At 46.5% G+C, this 16,313-nt stretch overlaps 1 protein-coding gene across 5 annotated transcripts in view; it reads right to left on the bottom strand.

Annotated features, from left to right (window-relative positions):
- Positions 1-16,313, bottom strand: part of BFAR (bifunctional apoptosis regulator) — a 799,780-nt gene that overhangs the window by 233,695 nt on the left and 549,772 nt on the right. The gene's annotated exons all lie outside the window — the stretch shown is intronic.

Raw genomic sequence — 16,313 nt, 5'->3', positions numbered from 1 at the left:
GGCTGCAGACAATGCCCTGGGCCTATGTATCTGACAGGAAGAGCCTCCTGCACCTGCTGATGAATCAAATGTAGTTTCTGAGTTAGCACGTCACATTAAGTGCTGAGCAAAGGGTATTCTACTTCATTCTATCACCTAGGCTGCGGGGCGCACCAAACATTTGCGGGTCTCCCCATGACGATCTCGTATGGGGAGAGTCCAGTCCTTGCCTGCATAGATGTGCACATGCGTAACAAATCTAAGGGCAGCACATCAGGCCACCTCAATGTACTTCCTTAACAGATTTTGCTAATTTTATTCTTCAAGATTCTGTTCTGGCGCTCAACAAGACCGGCACTCATTGGGTGTCTGGCCGAATGGAATCGTTTATCAATCTGAAGGCCTGCACAAATCTGTAAAATTACAGCGGCAACAAAATGCGGGCCGTTGTCTGACCATATGACCTGTGGCAGGCCGAATCTAGAGAAGTACTCTTTCAGCATCACTTTTGCTGTGCTCATTGCTGTGCAGACCTTAAGCGGGTATGCTTCCACCCATTTACTGAATGCACAGACCACCACCAGGATATACTTAAGATTCTGACATCTTTCCATTTCTATGAAATCAAAATGGATGACTTCAAAGGGCATAGAGGAAGGGGCCAAAACTACCTACTGGTGTAGTTGTTCCTTTTCCAATGTTATGTTGCAAACAAGTCATACAATTCTGGACTAGTCTTTCAGCAGTTTCTGATGTGTGGATTCTGCCATACCGTGGCGAAATGCTGAATCATTTTTGTAGCACGTGTTTGGGGCTATGGGCCATAATGACCATTGCTGTTACATAAGAGTTGGGCAGCATCCACTTTCTACTTTCTTTGTCTACCCAGAAACCCTCTATGTCTAATTCTGCTGAACCTTCAGCCCACGCTTTTTTTTCGTCTGCAGTTGCTTCTGCTTGCATTTCTTTGACTGTGGCAATCCCATTTTCTATCATGCAGGGCACTTCTTCTGACTGAGCAATAAACATGCTCGTGTGTAGATCAGTGGCAGTTTGTTTCACAATTTTGTCTGCATATGTGTTTCCTTTTCCAACATTACATGTTATTTTTTATGCGCTTTGCATTTCATTATTGCTAGTCGCTTAGGACGCGCCAGTGCAGACAATCTTGCTATCAAAGGACCGTGTTGAATCTTGGTTCCATGTGATGTTAGGAAACCCCTCTCAGCCCAGAGTCGACCAAAATTGTGTACCACCCCAAAGGCGTACTGACTGTCAGTATATATGTTTACATTCATGTTTTCAGATATTTCACATGCTCTTGTCAATGCTATTATCTCTGCAGCCTGTGCTGAATTATATGGGATCCTTTTACTCTCAACAATACTCTTCAGTGTCGTGATGGCATATGCAGCAGTTGATGTACCATCGGGCAATTTAAAACCGGAACCATCACAAAACAGTTCTCTGTGTGGCTCTTTCTGTGGGGTGTCTGTTAGGTCAATTCTTCCTTTCGTTTCTTGTTCAGTAACCATTATACAATCATGAGGTGGTCGTTCCTTCTCACCCGTTCTTTCATTGGGAGGGGGCATTAATTCTGCAGGATTCAAAGCGCAACATCTAAAAATTTGAATATGTGGTGCAAACAGGACAATTTCATATCTCGTCAGTCTAGCTGATGTGAGATGTTGCGTCTGCGTTCTATTTAAAAGAACGCCTATTGTGCGAGGCACCAACAGCTCGCAAACAGCGTGGCAAAGCGCATGCAACAGGATCCAGCGCGGAAGAAAAATAACCGCATGGTCTATTTCTTCCTCCTTGTTCCTGAGTCAAAACAGCCAATGCGCAGCCAATATTTTTATGCACAAATAACTTAACATCCTTTTCATAATTTGGTGTGCCCAAAACTGGAGCTGAGCACAACGCAACTTTGAGCAGATCAAATGCATTCTGACATTCCACGCTCCATGGCAAAGGCAAAGCAACATCCTTCTTTGTCAATGCCACCATAGGTTTTAGAATCATTGCAAAGTTAGCAATCCACTGCCTACAATATGAAGCCATACCTATTATGGCTCTGACTTCCTTCTGTGTCATTGGAATAGGCATACCATAGATGCTTTCTATCCTTTCTGGTGTCAGTCTCCTTCCCTCTTTCGAAAGTAGGTAGCCCAAATAGGCCACATCCTTTCGACAATACTGTCATTTTTTTTAATTAAGCTTTGAGTCCATGTGCTGCCAAATGTGTCAACAATTTAACTGTACTTTCCTTGCAAATGCATTCTGTGTCAGCAGCAATCAAAAGGTCATCAGTGTACTGTAATAGTACACAACCTGTTGGTAGCTCTAGCATGTCTAGCTGTTCTTTTAATGCTCTGCTATAAATACTCGGGCTCTCAGTGTAACCTTGTAGAATTTGTGTGAATGTGAAAGAACGTCCTCCTAATGTAAAAGTAAATAAATATCTGCTATCAGGATGTACTGGAATGCTAAAAAATGCATTCTTCAGATCAACAACTCTAAAATGTAAAGCAGAGGCTGGAATAATTGTCAAAATTGTAGTGACACCTGGGACCAATGGAAATTGAGGATCAACTACTTTATTCAATCCGCGCAAATCAATTATAAAACTATATGGTATTTCATTACCTCCTTTCTTATAAACTGGAAGAATGGGACTGTTGCAAGTGCTACCAGTAATCTCTATCACATTTCGTTTAATCAAATCAGAAACAATGCATTTCAATGCTTTTTCACCTTCCACTGAAATTTTATACTGTGGGATACGTGGCAATGTGACTCCCTCTTTTAAAACAATTTTCACCGGCTCTATTTTCAAACATCCAACATCGTTGTCATTCATTGCCCATATACAAGTTGGTACGTTCCTTAATTCAGTTGGTAATGGTTTAGACAAAAACTGATACTGGCATTTTTTGTGGTGATATTGTCAAATACAATCCATCAGGAGAACAATGAATAACCGCGCTCAATTTTTTCAACAAATTTAAACCCAATAAATTCTCACCACAATTTTGTCTCAAAAGGTATGGGCAAGCCTCGGTGAATGGACCTAATGTTATAGGTACCAACTGTGACACTGGGCTAATTACTGGTGTACCTGCGAACCCTACTGAAACATTCTTTTGCCCTGACAGTGGTATCTCTGGAACCAAGTGATTGTCTATTGAGCACCTCTCGTGTAGATATTTTCATCTCTTCACTAACAGGTTTTGAGGGTGAAAAAAAAAAAAAATAAATCGCTGCTCAACATATGGTACCACCTGTTTCCCTCTCTTAACCTCTGCATGCAATTCATCCAGTTCATCTTTAAACTCAAATAGTCTGTCTACGTGCTCTTTTATCTTTGCCGCACTTTCTCTCATACGCGAAAAAACATTTGGATCCCGTAACTTCTGTGGTGCTAACACACCAGTCAATGTCTTCCATCGGTCTATAAAATATTCCCCCATGCATTCTAACAATACCAGCTTTTCACCGAGCTTCTGGTAGTCCTATATGGCACTCCGTTTGGATCCCTCGTCATTCCCTTCAATATATGTTTCTGCCCATACTTTAAATTATTCTCTCCTCTCCCTGCTAACCGTACTACGGGTTACTTTGGTGCTTACTCTCTGTGCAGGCCCCGCCTCCATAGAGCTGCCTGACCCGGCAGCTGCTAATTCCTGCTCTGTCGGCGGAGGTGTTAGGGTGAATTCTCTGTTTAGGCTGAGTTTCCTAACCTAGCGAGTCCCCCAGCAGCTTTGCTGGATTTCTGGAGTTTGTTTTTTTTCTCCTGCCAAGAGTGAGACTCTTTCTCTCACTCTAGGACATGATTTGTGGTGTTCCTTTGAATGATAATGTGTTTCATGGGCTATGGGGTCTTTTACTCCATAGGGTCTCATATGTTTTTTCTATGTGTGTTAAACCGCACCCTCCGTGCAGTAACACCGGGGTGTCATAGTGACCCCTCACCATAGACTCCATACCCTGGGACTGACTACTGTCTCCCAGGGCATATAAAGTCACCATTGGCTTTACTAGTCCCAAATTACTAACAGAATCAGTACAAACCATCGTATTGTGGACGTACTGGTAGGGGCAATTCGATTGCCCCTGGGTCTGTTATTCGAGGGGGCACTGTCCCGTCCCCCTTCGTGGAGTTTTGGCTGGTGGCAGTGGATACTACTTTTTATATTCAACCGCAGATATATCTCTATGGGATTTTCCCATTGTCCGAGGCTAATACTTTTTAACATAGCCTCTAACATACCGCCGGTTTATTTATTTAATATTAATTCACCGGTTGGTATTTTTTGCCAGAACTCGATTCAAAAATGGCGTTTGTGTTCGCCTCTAACTCCAAGCCAAAGGTCGAGCCCTTTGTTCCACTTTTTGGCAGGCTTCTCCAAAGAAGCCCCCAAAAGTGGTGCCACTCTGTCTGGGTACCAAAGGGGTGTAGGAGGGGGTTTAGGCACCCTGGGCCGAGTTACCTTGGTAACTCAAGTCGCACTCTTGTGTGATTGGCCCAAGTGGTGAGCCGGCCGGCTCATCACTTAGCATGTTTGATTGACAGCTAGGCTGAATGAAGGGGGGTTTCTTGCATGAAAGCAGGGCTTTTGGGACTGGAACTTCAGAAGTCGCCACAGGACCTGAAAATCCGACGAGGGAGAAGCTGAACCAGCCTGCTAAGATGACACCACCGGTGGAGCCCTGCTGAACCGACTCACCACTTCCCAACGACAGAGGAGATCTCCCGGGTGGAGAGTCTTCTTCCCCTGACTGGTGGGCACAACCAGTTCACCTTCCTTTTTCGCATCCCAGGACGTCTTGTGGTCGTATCGCCCGTGCCAAGCACCCCGGCAACTGGATAGCCACTTACCACTGGACCGCAAATAAAAGGACCGCTCCTTTTAATTGAGAACTCCGCGGCTGGTTTCTTCCCTGGCAGTGCAACGGACTCCTGCTTTCCTCCCCGACGAGATCCTCTCTTCCTCCGGACGAAGCACCGACTTGCACCCGCTGCCAGGAACAACTGCCCCCGCTGGAGAGTTCTCACCATTTTAAGGTACCGTGTCCGCCAGGCCTCCCTTTCTAAAGATTGCTACAAGGTAACAATAATCCCTTAACCTTCTGGACTGGGCTGGCCGCCTTGACCATCTAACTGGTCCCTTTCTTTTTGGTCCAACTCTTTCTGAACTTATTGCGAGACTTTTGGGCACTTTGAACCGTGTGACCTTGGACACATTTCGACCTGAGCCTCTTAAAGTGGGTCCGGCCTGGTTAACTTTGACTTTACGGTTTTAACCCACCTTCTTCTCCTACTGTGTTCTTCCGAAAGTGTTGGGATCTGTTTCTATCTTTGCTCTGCCTTTCTCTCCCTTTTAAACCAATTGATTAGAGTGCCATCTTCGTTAAGCGCTCACCACTGTCTGAAAATAAGTGTTGCTTTACTTAAGACTTGTCTAACTAATCGTTGAAGGGAGTGTATATCTTTTAGTGACCGTGTTTTTGAACTGCTTGATATTAGTGCCAGTGTGTTTAACTAGATGTGTTTTTAAATAAATCATTATATCTCTTTTACACCAAGCTCTGGTCCGTGTTTCCTTGTTCTACTGTGTTCTTTTGACCTATTGTGAATACTCTGTATACTGCCTAACTCTTCTTGAGAGAAGTCTGACTGCTCAGCCACAGCTACCAGGTAAATCTGGGTGGTACAGACTGCTACCAATTGGGTTTACGACCAACCACCTGTAGTCTTAAATCTTTTACAGTGGTCCCAGAGGGAACTGCACAGGTTTCTGCCTAACAGGAGGGGGAAATGGTATCACATGCGCAGGGGAAGATGGTGCAGTTGGAACAACAGGAATGGGGGGTGGCAACTGAGGTGGAGCAATGGGTACTGGTGCAGTTAGGTCAATATTATTTTGAGGGTGTTCTTGTCTCCTTTCATTCAAAATTGTATTTATTAGTTCATCTGATGCATGTAGCTCTTGTTGTGGATATATCTTTTGTATGCCTAATTGGATACTCCTATTCCCCTCTCCGGATATCCTCAGCCCATTTGATCTCTTCTAGTTCTATCGCTTTTTCTGTGTTTGATTTATGCCTTCACGCATGTTTCTCCCTACTTTTTAAACAGAGGTTAGCTTCTTTCCTCCAGTCTCTTATGACGTCAAATGTCGCATGGACCCTTTTTGGGCGCCATTTTTTGCTAGGCCCTGAAGACCCTCGTGTATGGAAACAAGGCACAATCCCCATACACTAAGTGATACGACAGACACGAGGATCGATTTCCAAGTACTAGGGTTTATTGCATAGCAAATATTCTCAGTCGGCAGACTGGGTCTAACGTCTCGCAACGTGCGTCACCCAGACCTCATGAGACGCAAGAGAGCGAACATTCTACAACAGTATCATATATATAAAAAGACAATCGTATAATCTTTGTGACACATCTAAACCGCCCATAATGTATCTTCTTGAGCTAGGGTTCGGTGATTGACAATTATGACAAATATGACACATTATGAGCTCTTTCTTACTTAATCTATATTATTTGTTTAGAAACAGTTGCAATTTGCAGTAAGCAGACATAGTTCTTTGTTATGAAGAACACAAGGCACTTGTTCAGCGAGAACACTGTGTTCGTAGGAGAGACACATTCCAAAGTATGGTATCTGCTGGTTTCTATTCGTGAACTAGGGGTCAGCCAGATCTAATGAGGGCCCAGAAGGGGGGCCGCTATGAAAGTATAATTCATGCTTTAAAAGCCCGTTTCTACAGTTTCAGCGAGACCGGCCGGCACCTAGCTTGGTGATTAAATGCCTCTCTGCTCGCCTTCAAGGACTTGTGAGGGAGGAAAACAATGCATTTCTGTACTGTTTGGGCCGGTCTCTCAACATGTAACTTGTGGCCTTGCTCCTTGAGCAGAATGAAATAAAAATACACTTTGCAAAGCATTTGAACAGAAAGGCAAAGAGAGCAAATGGCGGATCTTACACAAAATGGACGCTCTATAGTTATGCTGACGATTCTCTATTGGCGATGTAGGGCATATTATGCTATTGGTTTTCGGCCAAAATAATATAACTCTATGTTTAGGTAGGGTAATTTCTAGACTCACAAACCTTCCATAACCAGAGGGCGGGGGGAGGTCGCCTCAATCACACATGTCCACAAACTGCTAGCTTACAATGGAAAACGGGACATAAGGACCCCCTAACCCAACCAATCCCTAGGGCGAGGAGACCACGCCACTGCCCACCATGTCCACATACCACTAGAATTCGACAGAGAAAAACTGCCACCACGCAACAGGCCTGCCAACTAGACTGCCAAACAATATCAAAACAGGCAGGATGGTCATAGATGTTGAGAGCAGAAAGCCAAAGCAAAGTGGTAAGAAAAATCAGAGGAAAGAGCGCAGAAAGCCAAAGCAAATCGGTACGAAAAAATCCCTACCAACCCAAATCTAAAACCTACATTTTCCACACACACTTCTACAGAAACTCGCACAATCACCTCTCTGCACAGCAATCCACACGTACTGCACCACACTGCAATGCTTCTATTTTCTGTCATCATCTGACAGGATTACAAATGCCTTTTAAACGCAAATAAAATGAAAAGGTAAAAAAAATATTTTGGGGGGCCCCCCCCAACCACTCCTCCGCTACCTATTTTTTTTTACTATTCACGAACCCCACTACCCCTTATCTGCCCTTATCCACCCCCCCAAAAAATGTCGGGCACATTTAAAAAGCAGTCATAGAAATTACAGGCGATACAACGTTATACCACTGCAACAACATACAAACACATAACCCGACAACAGCACATGGGAATCGCAGTGACCCGAAAATCAACCCAACGGTGCAAACCGAACTGAAGCTTCCAATAGGACATCACAACTCTCACTTTCCTATTCCCTCTATACCCTACTAACTCTCCCCAGACCTCTCCCTGTTTTTTTATCCATACCCTCCTTTTTCGGATCCGCCAGAGCACCTGGGAACCACTCCAGTGCTGATAGTGCGCGTTACAAGTACCCTTTAACATGAACTTCAAAACAGACTGGATTCGAGAGTGCTCCATTTTTAAGTGCAGTTATTTCTTATTTTAAACCAGATCATGATTTCATTAAAGGGCATTCAAAGTCATTCATAATTTTCACCATCAAGTTACATAAAGGGAAATCCGTATAGAACAATGTTTTTAGATTAAAGGTAATACATCTAATTTTTGCCACTGTGCCAACAGAAGACATACCAAATTCTAAGCTAATTGAGTGGATACTTACACAATTGTACAGTCTTAGAACTTTATCCAAAAGAGGCGCTCCAGGCTGTCAAAACCTGCAGGTTTGTTTAAAGGGTGCACTTCTATACCATATAATAAAGCAGGGTTCAAGCTTTGTTTGTAGATTATGAGTAGACCTTAATAGCTATTTCCTCTATGTTCATTTATAAACATGCTAATTTTCCCTGATTTTTTGAGGAATCTGGCTCGTCTAAGCTCACGATCCAAGATTTCTCTCACTTACCTAGGTATCAGCAAACCTAGATCATGGTCTAGATCATGGTATTGTGACGAGTCCCTTGGGATCATCACTTTTCCCTGGGAGAGGGCCCCTTTACGGGGCCAGGGAGGTGGGGGGCGCTACCAGATAGTCCCCCTGTGGTGGTACACAGTGGGAGAATCCCATGGGAAGGGACCCCCTCTGTGGGAAAGCGGAAGACTATCAAGGGAGAACGTAGTATGTTCACCACCATGCCAGCAGACATTGCTCATCAAGCAACGTAAATAGGTCCCAAGCACCCACACCCTCTCCGTCTCCTCTTTCTTCTGCTAATTACATAGCAGCCATTTAGATCATGTAGACGGTACAGTGGTGAGGAACAGTGAGGGAAGAGCGAGTATGGATGAATACAAAAGGTACTGACGAGGAAGAGCAGGGCAATGAAGAGTTCTATACGGAACCAATACGAACATACTAGCTATCCGAGGCTAGAGAGTCAATCTGCCATAAAAACTAACAAAGGACTCTCCTCAATGCCAGTCCTGCCCCAGAGGAGCATTGCACTGGGGAGCGAAGCAAGGACATGTTGCAGACCCAAAAGCCTGGAACAGGAAGGGGGGACTGAAGGCAGAGAAGAGCCAAGACTCACCCGAAGGCTGGGAAACCAGACGTCTGGGGGCGAGAAGGCAGCCATCCGAATGGTGCAGGGGGGACCCGACGTGCTGGGAGGAACCTTCGTAGCCGCCGTGAGCAGATCGCGAGAGCCGAGGGGAACCCTGAAAAGCTTACCTGGGTTGCCGAGGACCAGAACCTTTGAGGACCAAGTTTAAAGGTACGCAGAGGGACACCTGGAAGGCACTGGGAGACCCAAGAGGCTGTGGTTGGGAGGAAGTGCAGAACCATCTTCCTACTCCAAGTGGGACCAAAGAGTGAGACCAATTGAGGACATATTGGGTGAGAGAACATCCCAAAGATCAGAGGGGCCTGGCAGGTTAGTGAAGAGACAGTATAAAGATGAGAAAGCGGTCTGGGACCAGAGTACTGAGAAACAGTATTGCACATGCAAGAGAAAGCCTTGCAGAATAGTGAACTGGGCTAAAGTAAAAGACATTATAGAACTAGGGAGCCAGAGGGACCTCCTTAAGGTTATACATTCTTGCTGTGTAAATAGACTATGTTGTATTAGGAAACCTATGTAAGCTGAGACTTGGTGAGAGGGAGGGCACATGGGGTCAGTAAGTTTGTCTGAAACAGCCATCTTATGCGTATATTACCGTGCACACTTCCACTATTCTGCTAATAAAGCTTTAACAGACTTACCGTGCCTAAACTTGAAGTCACGTCTGAGTATTTCCACATTACCTGCCAGGGTAGCCTAGTAAAATAAATCCAACAAATGAAGCAACCCTCAACTAAACACAAACGATTCTCGTTTTACTGCAATTAAAATGTCTACTGTATTGCAAAATATACAAAAATGACAAAACAGACCATCCGTGAAAAAGGTTTTGTAAAATATGGAATAAAATCTTGCTTAAATACCCATACAACATTTAACATTAGAATATGTGATTGTGCTTTTATAATGTCTGACAGTATAATGATCTAATAGGGAAATTGTTACAAATAAGAAAAACTATAAAAAGTTAAATATGCATATAGTGTTTAATGTTCAAACAATTTACATCCGTGGGTTTCTTGGAATAATCTGAAGCAGGTGCACGGTTTTGTAACATATCAAAACATGGCAATAGCATAACTCTTGAAAAAACAAATTGAACACATTAAAAAATGAAAGCGCTATATAAACACAAACATAAAATAAGCCACTTCTAGTGGGAACATTTGTTCAGCTTTATACGAGTACTATTCAATATGCACATTAGTAGGTATTTAAGAAATCCATTATTTATCAGTACATGCATTTGAGTAATCCTTACCATTAAAGTCTTTGCACAGTGCTGAGCAAACCACCCCATATCGACCGCAGTTCCAAGTTTTATTGCATGGATGACGGACAAAGACTCAGCAGGGGAAGCAAATCATGTGCACTATTTTATTGGATGCTCCCTGCCCCCAACCAGAGCTATAGTAAGACCCTTTCTGGATTTTCTAAGTGTTTGATCTACACGTCAGCTTAAACACTGACTCACACTCTGTCATCTTAAGCTGAAACAGTATTTGTTTAGCATGAAATAAACACAGATTGCAATTCCATTATCTGAATCCTGCATTGTCAGTTTATGGTCCAGAACATTTGCAATTTTAACTGACATCAATATGTGTCCTCTCAGAGAACTTGTGTGGGCTTTGCAGGATAGAATCTGAGGAACTAAGATATTAGTTCTCCAAGGACTCAAAAGACAGCAACATGTGACAGACTAAGATTGGGGAATTCCCTAGGTTTCAAATATATAATACAAGTACAGACACTGAGCAAATGCTATAACTGGGTCGGTCGCTTTGTTTGTTTCTCAACAAATAAACTAATCTAGCATTCACTGGCATTGCCATGACGCAAGTAGCCACTGTCCTAAAGTGGTGAATCCCAGTGATATTCTGCAAGTACACTGGTCATCCTGCTCCTGGTAATTTCAACAGTTTACTTACACTTCACAAGAAATTAATGGGATTCACAATTAAGGAGTTGGAAGTGATTGGGCTGAATGTTATGTTATTCATGCCAGAAACACTGGTTGGAAGTATTTAAGGGGGAACATTGGCCTTAAAGGTAATATATGCAGCAGGTACATGATTTCTCAAATTAAGTACTTGCTTATCATTTAAAAAGTTGACTCTTTTTGTGATGATGCTGTAGTGCACATGATGATTACCTCCAAAGGAAAGCACTGGCAATCAATAGCGGAAAGGTTGATGTTGGGAAAACCCTCCATGCGCTGTAAGGGTACTTATGTCATTGCCCATTATTGTAGACTGTTGAAGCTGTTGTACCACACCATAAACACTGAAACCTAGTCTGTACAGCTCATCCACAAATAGTCTCGATCCAAATTGTGAGGCAGCTGAACACCAATGGCAAGTGGTATTGGGATTATGCAAGGTTTTGGTCCCAATGCACAATGTAGAACATGACTATGGACACTTCAGCATCTGTACTAGTCCCTTGATGTAATATTAATTTGTAATTTACATAGAACATTTTTATGTACAATTCCCACCAAAATGTAAGTGGTTCTCAATTTATTAAACTCAAAAGCATGAAAGACTGAATGGGCCAGAGCAGGAGAAAGCTGCAACATCATCATTCAGGCTGAAAAAAGGACAGAAAGCGCAGCAAGTACGGTGGGATACGGAACTGTCCTGAACAGTTTGTCAGAACTGCTGCGCTGTGCATCCCTCACTCACAAACACAGGACAAAAGATCTACATACCCAGGGTCTGAATGACCTGACAGATGCTGAGATCCTAGAAATAGTGCTACCCGATGTAGAAATAAAAAAATAAAAAAGGGCGACGGAAACACATAGAAAAGACGTGGACCCACCAAAGCAACAACTATGCTCAGATGCTACAGAGGAACACACTTCTATAACTCTGATGGCACAAGAAAATCCCATGGGGACTGAGGTCACAAGGATGGAGGGAAGCCCCACAGAAATGAATAGTCACTCACCATAGTGACTAACGTACTCTTAGTCAATAGTCCCCTTTCCTCCATACTGTATGGGCATCCCTCGCGAGGGCCGGGAGATGGAACCTTTTCACCAAATCTTCCCCTTTAAATTTAGAGGCACACAGGGGTGTGTCCCTGGGAGCATGCACTCACCTGACTGCGCCCACCAAAGTCACTCCTCAGGCCCCATTGACGCGTCGACAACATTCAGCATTGCCTAATGACACAAGTATAATTATGGGGGAAGTATGGTGGGACATATGGAGGAAAGGGGACTATGGACTAAGAGCACGTTAGTCACTACGGTGAGTAAACTTAATTACTCTTACGTCCCGTCCCCTTTCCTCCTTAATGTATGAGTGATTACAACCGAATGTAGCCCCAGGGTGGAGAGGAATGAGACTCTCCTTAAGAAAACAGGATTCTTAGAACCGACTGCCCGAAAGCCGCGTCTGACCTAGAGGCAGCGTCCAAGAGTAGTGCTTACTGAAAGCCGAAGGGGTGATCCAGGTAGCCACCCTGCTGATGACCTGCCACGGCACATGCCGTTGGAACGCGATTGCCGTGGCCTTAGCTCTGACCGCATGGGCATGCAAGTTAGCTGGCACTGGCTTGTGCTGCCCCTCATAAGCCTCCTTGATGGCCGCGACCCTCCACCTTGCTATGGAGGCCTTGGAAGCATGATAACCAGGCCTTGACCCACCGAAAGGGAAAAACAGGGCGTCTGACTTGGTCCTGTCCAGGTAGTATATCAAAGCGCGCCTTACATCCAGACAGTGCAAGACCCTCTGAGGCTCATCCTTGGGGTCGGCAAAGAAAGTGGGCAAGACTATCTCCTCGTTGAGATGGAAGGAGGTCACCTTGGGTAGGAACGCAGGGTGCATTTGCAGGACCAGTGTGTCCTTGTGAAAAGTGGTGTAGGGCTCTGATGCCACCAGAGCCTGGATCTCAATGACTCTGCGAGGAAAGGTGAGGGCCACAAGTAGAGCAGTCTTTATGGTGACCAGCCTGATGTCCACGGACGCCATTGGCTGAAAAGGTTTGTGAGCCAAGGCGCCAAACAAAATAATTAAGGTCCCACACAGGGTGTGGTTTCTTTATATCTTGCAGATTACCCTGTGGACCAGGGGCTGGGGCGGGAAGGCGTATGTCGTCTCGTCATTCCACCGTATCTGGAATACAGGAGGTAAACAGATCCACTTGAGGATGCCCCCACCTGAGGAAGATCTCCTTCAGTACCAGGTTGTTCAATTGCCATTCTGAACTGTCCGCCCCCGGTCTGCTGAGTCTGTCCGCCTCAAGGTTGGACTCCCCAGGAGGTGGACTGCGGTGAGGTAGTTGTTCTCCAGCGCCCACTCCCACATGCTGACGGCTAGGCTGCACAGTGGAGGGGATCTGGTACCCCCCTGCTTGTTGACATAGTACATGCTGGTGGAGTTGTCCGTCTGGATAAGAACTGCCTTGTCCTCTATAACAGGAGAGAAAAGCCTTCAGAGCCAGCCATATGGCCTTCAATTCTAGCCAACTGAAGTGGGACTCCTGCCGAGTCCAGACTCCATGGACGCTGTGGCTGCGTCCATGAGTGGCTCCCCAGCCCTCTAGGGAGGAGTCCGTAGTAATGGTGACCTGAGGGGCCGGCTGCCTGAAGGGCTTGCCCTGCCGCAGGTTGATTTCTGCAGACCACCACATGAGGTCCAAATGGAGAAAGGGAGGAATGCCAACTGGCTCTGCTTGGGAGCCCTTCTGATTCCATGAGGCTGCGAAGTGCAGCTGTAATCTCATTTTGAGCCTTGTGTGGGGTACGGCCGACGGGACCGCCACCACTATGCGCAACAGATGTTGGTACCACCAGGCCGAGGTCACTGCCCTGGAGAGGAAGTGAGAGGTGGCTTTCTTGATGGCCGCAATCTTGTCCTCCGAGGGAAAGACTCTCTCGGAGCTTGTGTCACAGATGAAGCCCAGGAAGATCAGGGTCTGCGTGGGTTGCAGCTGAGACTTCTTGAGATTGATCATGAAGCCCATGTCGTGGAGTGTATTCCTCAGTGCACAGGAGGTGCCGGACGAGCCAGTTGTTCAGGTATGAGTAGACGTGGTGGTCCTGGGCCCCGAGTCGGGCTGTCACTTCATTCATCAACCTGGTAAACACCCTGGGGGCTGAGCTGAGGCCAAAGGGTAGTACTTTGCATTGGAAATGTCAGCCCATGATCCTGAACACCAGTACGCAACGATGCGGCTGCCAAATCGGGGCGTGTAGATAAGCGTCCTTCAGATCCAGGGAGCACATCCAGTCTCGCCTGTCCAGTGTTTCCGCAATAAGTGCTGGCGTAACCATATTGAATTTTTGCAGAGGAAGGGAGAGGTTGAGGGTGGAAAGGTCCAACACAACTCTCAGACCAGCCTCCCTCGCTGGGAGGTTGGGACTTCTTCCACAGCCTGGCTCTTTGACGAGCGACTGGATCACTGCCAACAGCGTTGCTGTCCCAATCTGTAGGAGAGGAAGGTAACGGTAGGCAGTACCCCTTGGAGACTACAGAGAGGTTCCAGGGGTCTGAAAAATTCCGGTGCCAAAATTGCATGTGAAAGGCAAGTCACGTAAAATGCAAGCCTGCCCTCCACCGGAGACACGTGGACCCGAAGGGGTGTGTCATGCCTTCTTTCCATCGGAGGTGGTTGCGGAGGAGGGGAGGAGGGAATTGGAAAAAGCCCTTGCACCCCCCCCCCTTTTGTTCTTTCCTCCGGTGCCGACTCTGAGAACGGTCAGGTTGCCTGGACCTCCATTCCTGAAAGCCCCGGAACCTGCCAAAAGCCTGCTCCTTGTCGGAGCTTTGCTGTGACTGGGTGTAGGACTTGGGCATGGCCTTCGTAAGCATAAAGACTTTGCAAGCTGTTCTTTTTATCCAATTCTTCATCCGTGGTGGAGTGAAAGAGGTCACTACCCTCGAATGGAAGGTTCAATATGCGTTCCTGGACGTCAGGGTTAAACTTAGTTTCCCGGAGCCAGGCAGTCCTCATGTCCGTGGCGATGCAGATGGCCCGGCCAGCGGTATCTATGTGGGCCACAGAGGACTCCATGATGTCCTGCGCTACCAGCCTGGCTTCTCCTAGGCCGGCCTTGAAGCGCACTTGGCTCTGCGCCAGAAGTTCCGAGAGGAAGTCTGCAATTTCCCGCTAGAGCCTTTGGTTAACGGCTGCCAACATGGCATCAGCGCTGGCTTGACGCAGGTCCAAGGAGGCATTGGAGTACAGCTTTTTCCCATACGCCACCAAGATCTTCTCCTCCTTGCAGTGGCCGAGGACGCCTGAGGCTTTGAGTAGAGTGACACTGCAGCAATCATGGAAGAGTGGGGTTGAGGATGCGCCAAAAGCAAGAGTGTATTCCCCCTCCATCTGCCTATACTTGGCATCAAGGTGCCGATTGGCAGGTTAGGCCGAGTGCGTCTTCAGCCACCCCTTCTTGGCCAGGGCAACTACATCTTTCTGCATCGGGATCCCTGTTCTGGCAGGGGGTCTTACAGTGAGGACTTCTGCTAAGACCCCCTCCCCGGGCTGCTCAAGGCCCAAATAGTCTTCCAAACCTGCAAGGCGTACGTGGAAGGCCCTGGCTGTAGATGTCGTGTGGGAGTCGTCCTCCTCGTCAGTGTCCACCAGTGTCAGTGCTTGGCAGGACCTGAACTAGTGGAGGGGTGTTTGGTGTTGTGGCCTGCGGTGTGGAGCTGCCTGTATTGTGGGAGGCAGGGAAGCCAGAATCGGAGGAGCCGGCTGGGGCAGCAGTGGCTGTGCTGGGGCCTGTGGCACCTGAGCCATAGGAGGAATGACTATGGGTGCTGGTGGGGTGACCTGGGGGAGGATGTCCCTGATGGCATCCCAAAGGATGGCCCCCATCTGGGGAGTTTGCATCAGCCCTAGGAACCTTTCGAAGAACCCGTCTTCGGAGGCTGTAGAGTTGGCAGGTGATATTGATGGAGTGGCTAACGGCAACTGGGGCCAGGGCACACTCTGCCTGGGGTGCAGGGGAAACCTGCCCTGTGCTGCTGATGGATAAACTGTAGGCAATGCACCTGGTTGTCACCAGTCCCACCTTATGACTTTCCTCCACCCGCTCTGCCAGATGGGGAATCGGACGAGAGGCCATCTGGTCTGGCACGGCGGCCATTTTGTCGAGCTCCGTGCCAAAGTCAT

This window comes from Ambystoma mexicanum, chromosome 2q (genome assembly GCF_040938575.1).
Source record: "Ambystoma mexicanum isolate Mex_15411 chromosome 2q, UKY_AmexF1_1, whole genome shotgun sequence".
Lineage (NCBI taxonomy): Eukaryota > Metazoa > Chordata > Amphibia > Caudata > Ambystomatidae > Ambystoma > Ambystoma mexicanum.
The sequence above is the reverse complement of the archived record's forward strand: the minus strand, read 5'-3'. Positions and strand labels throughout refer to the sequence as shown.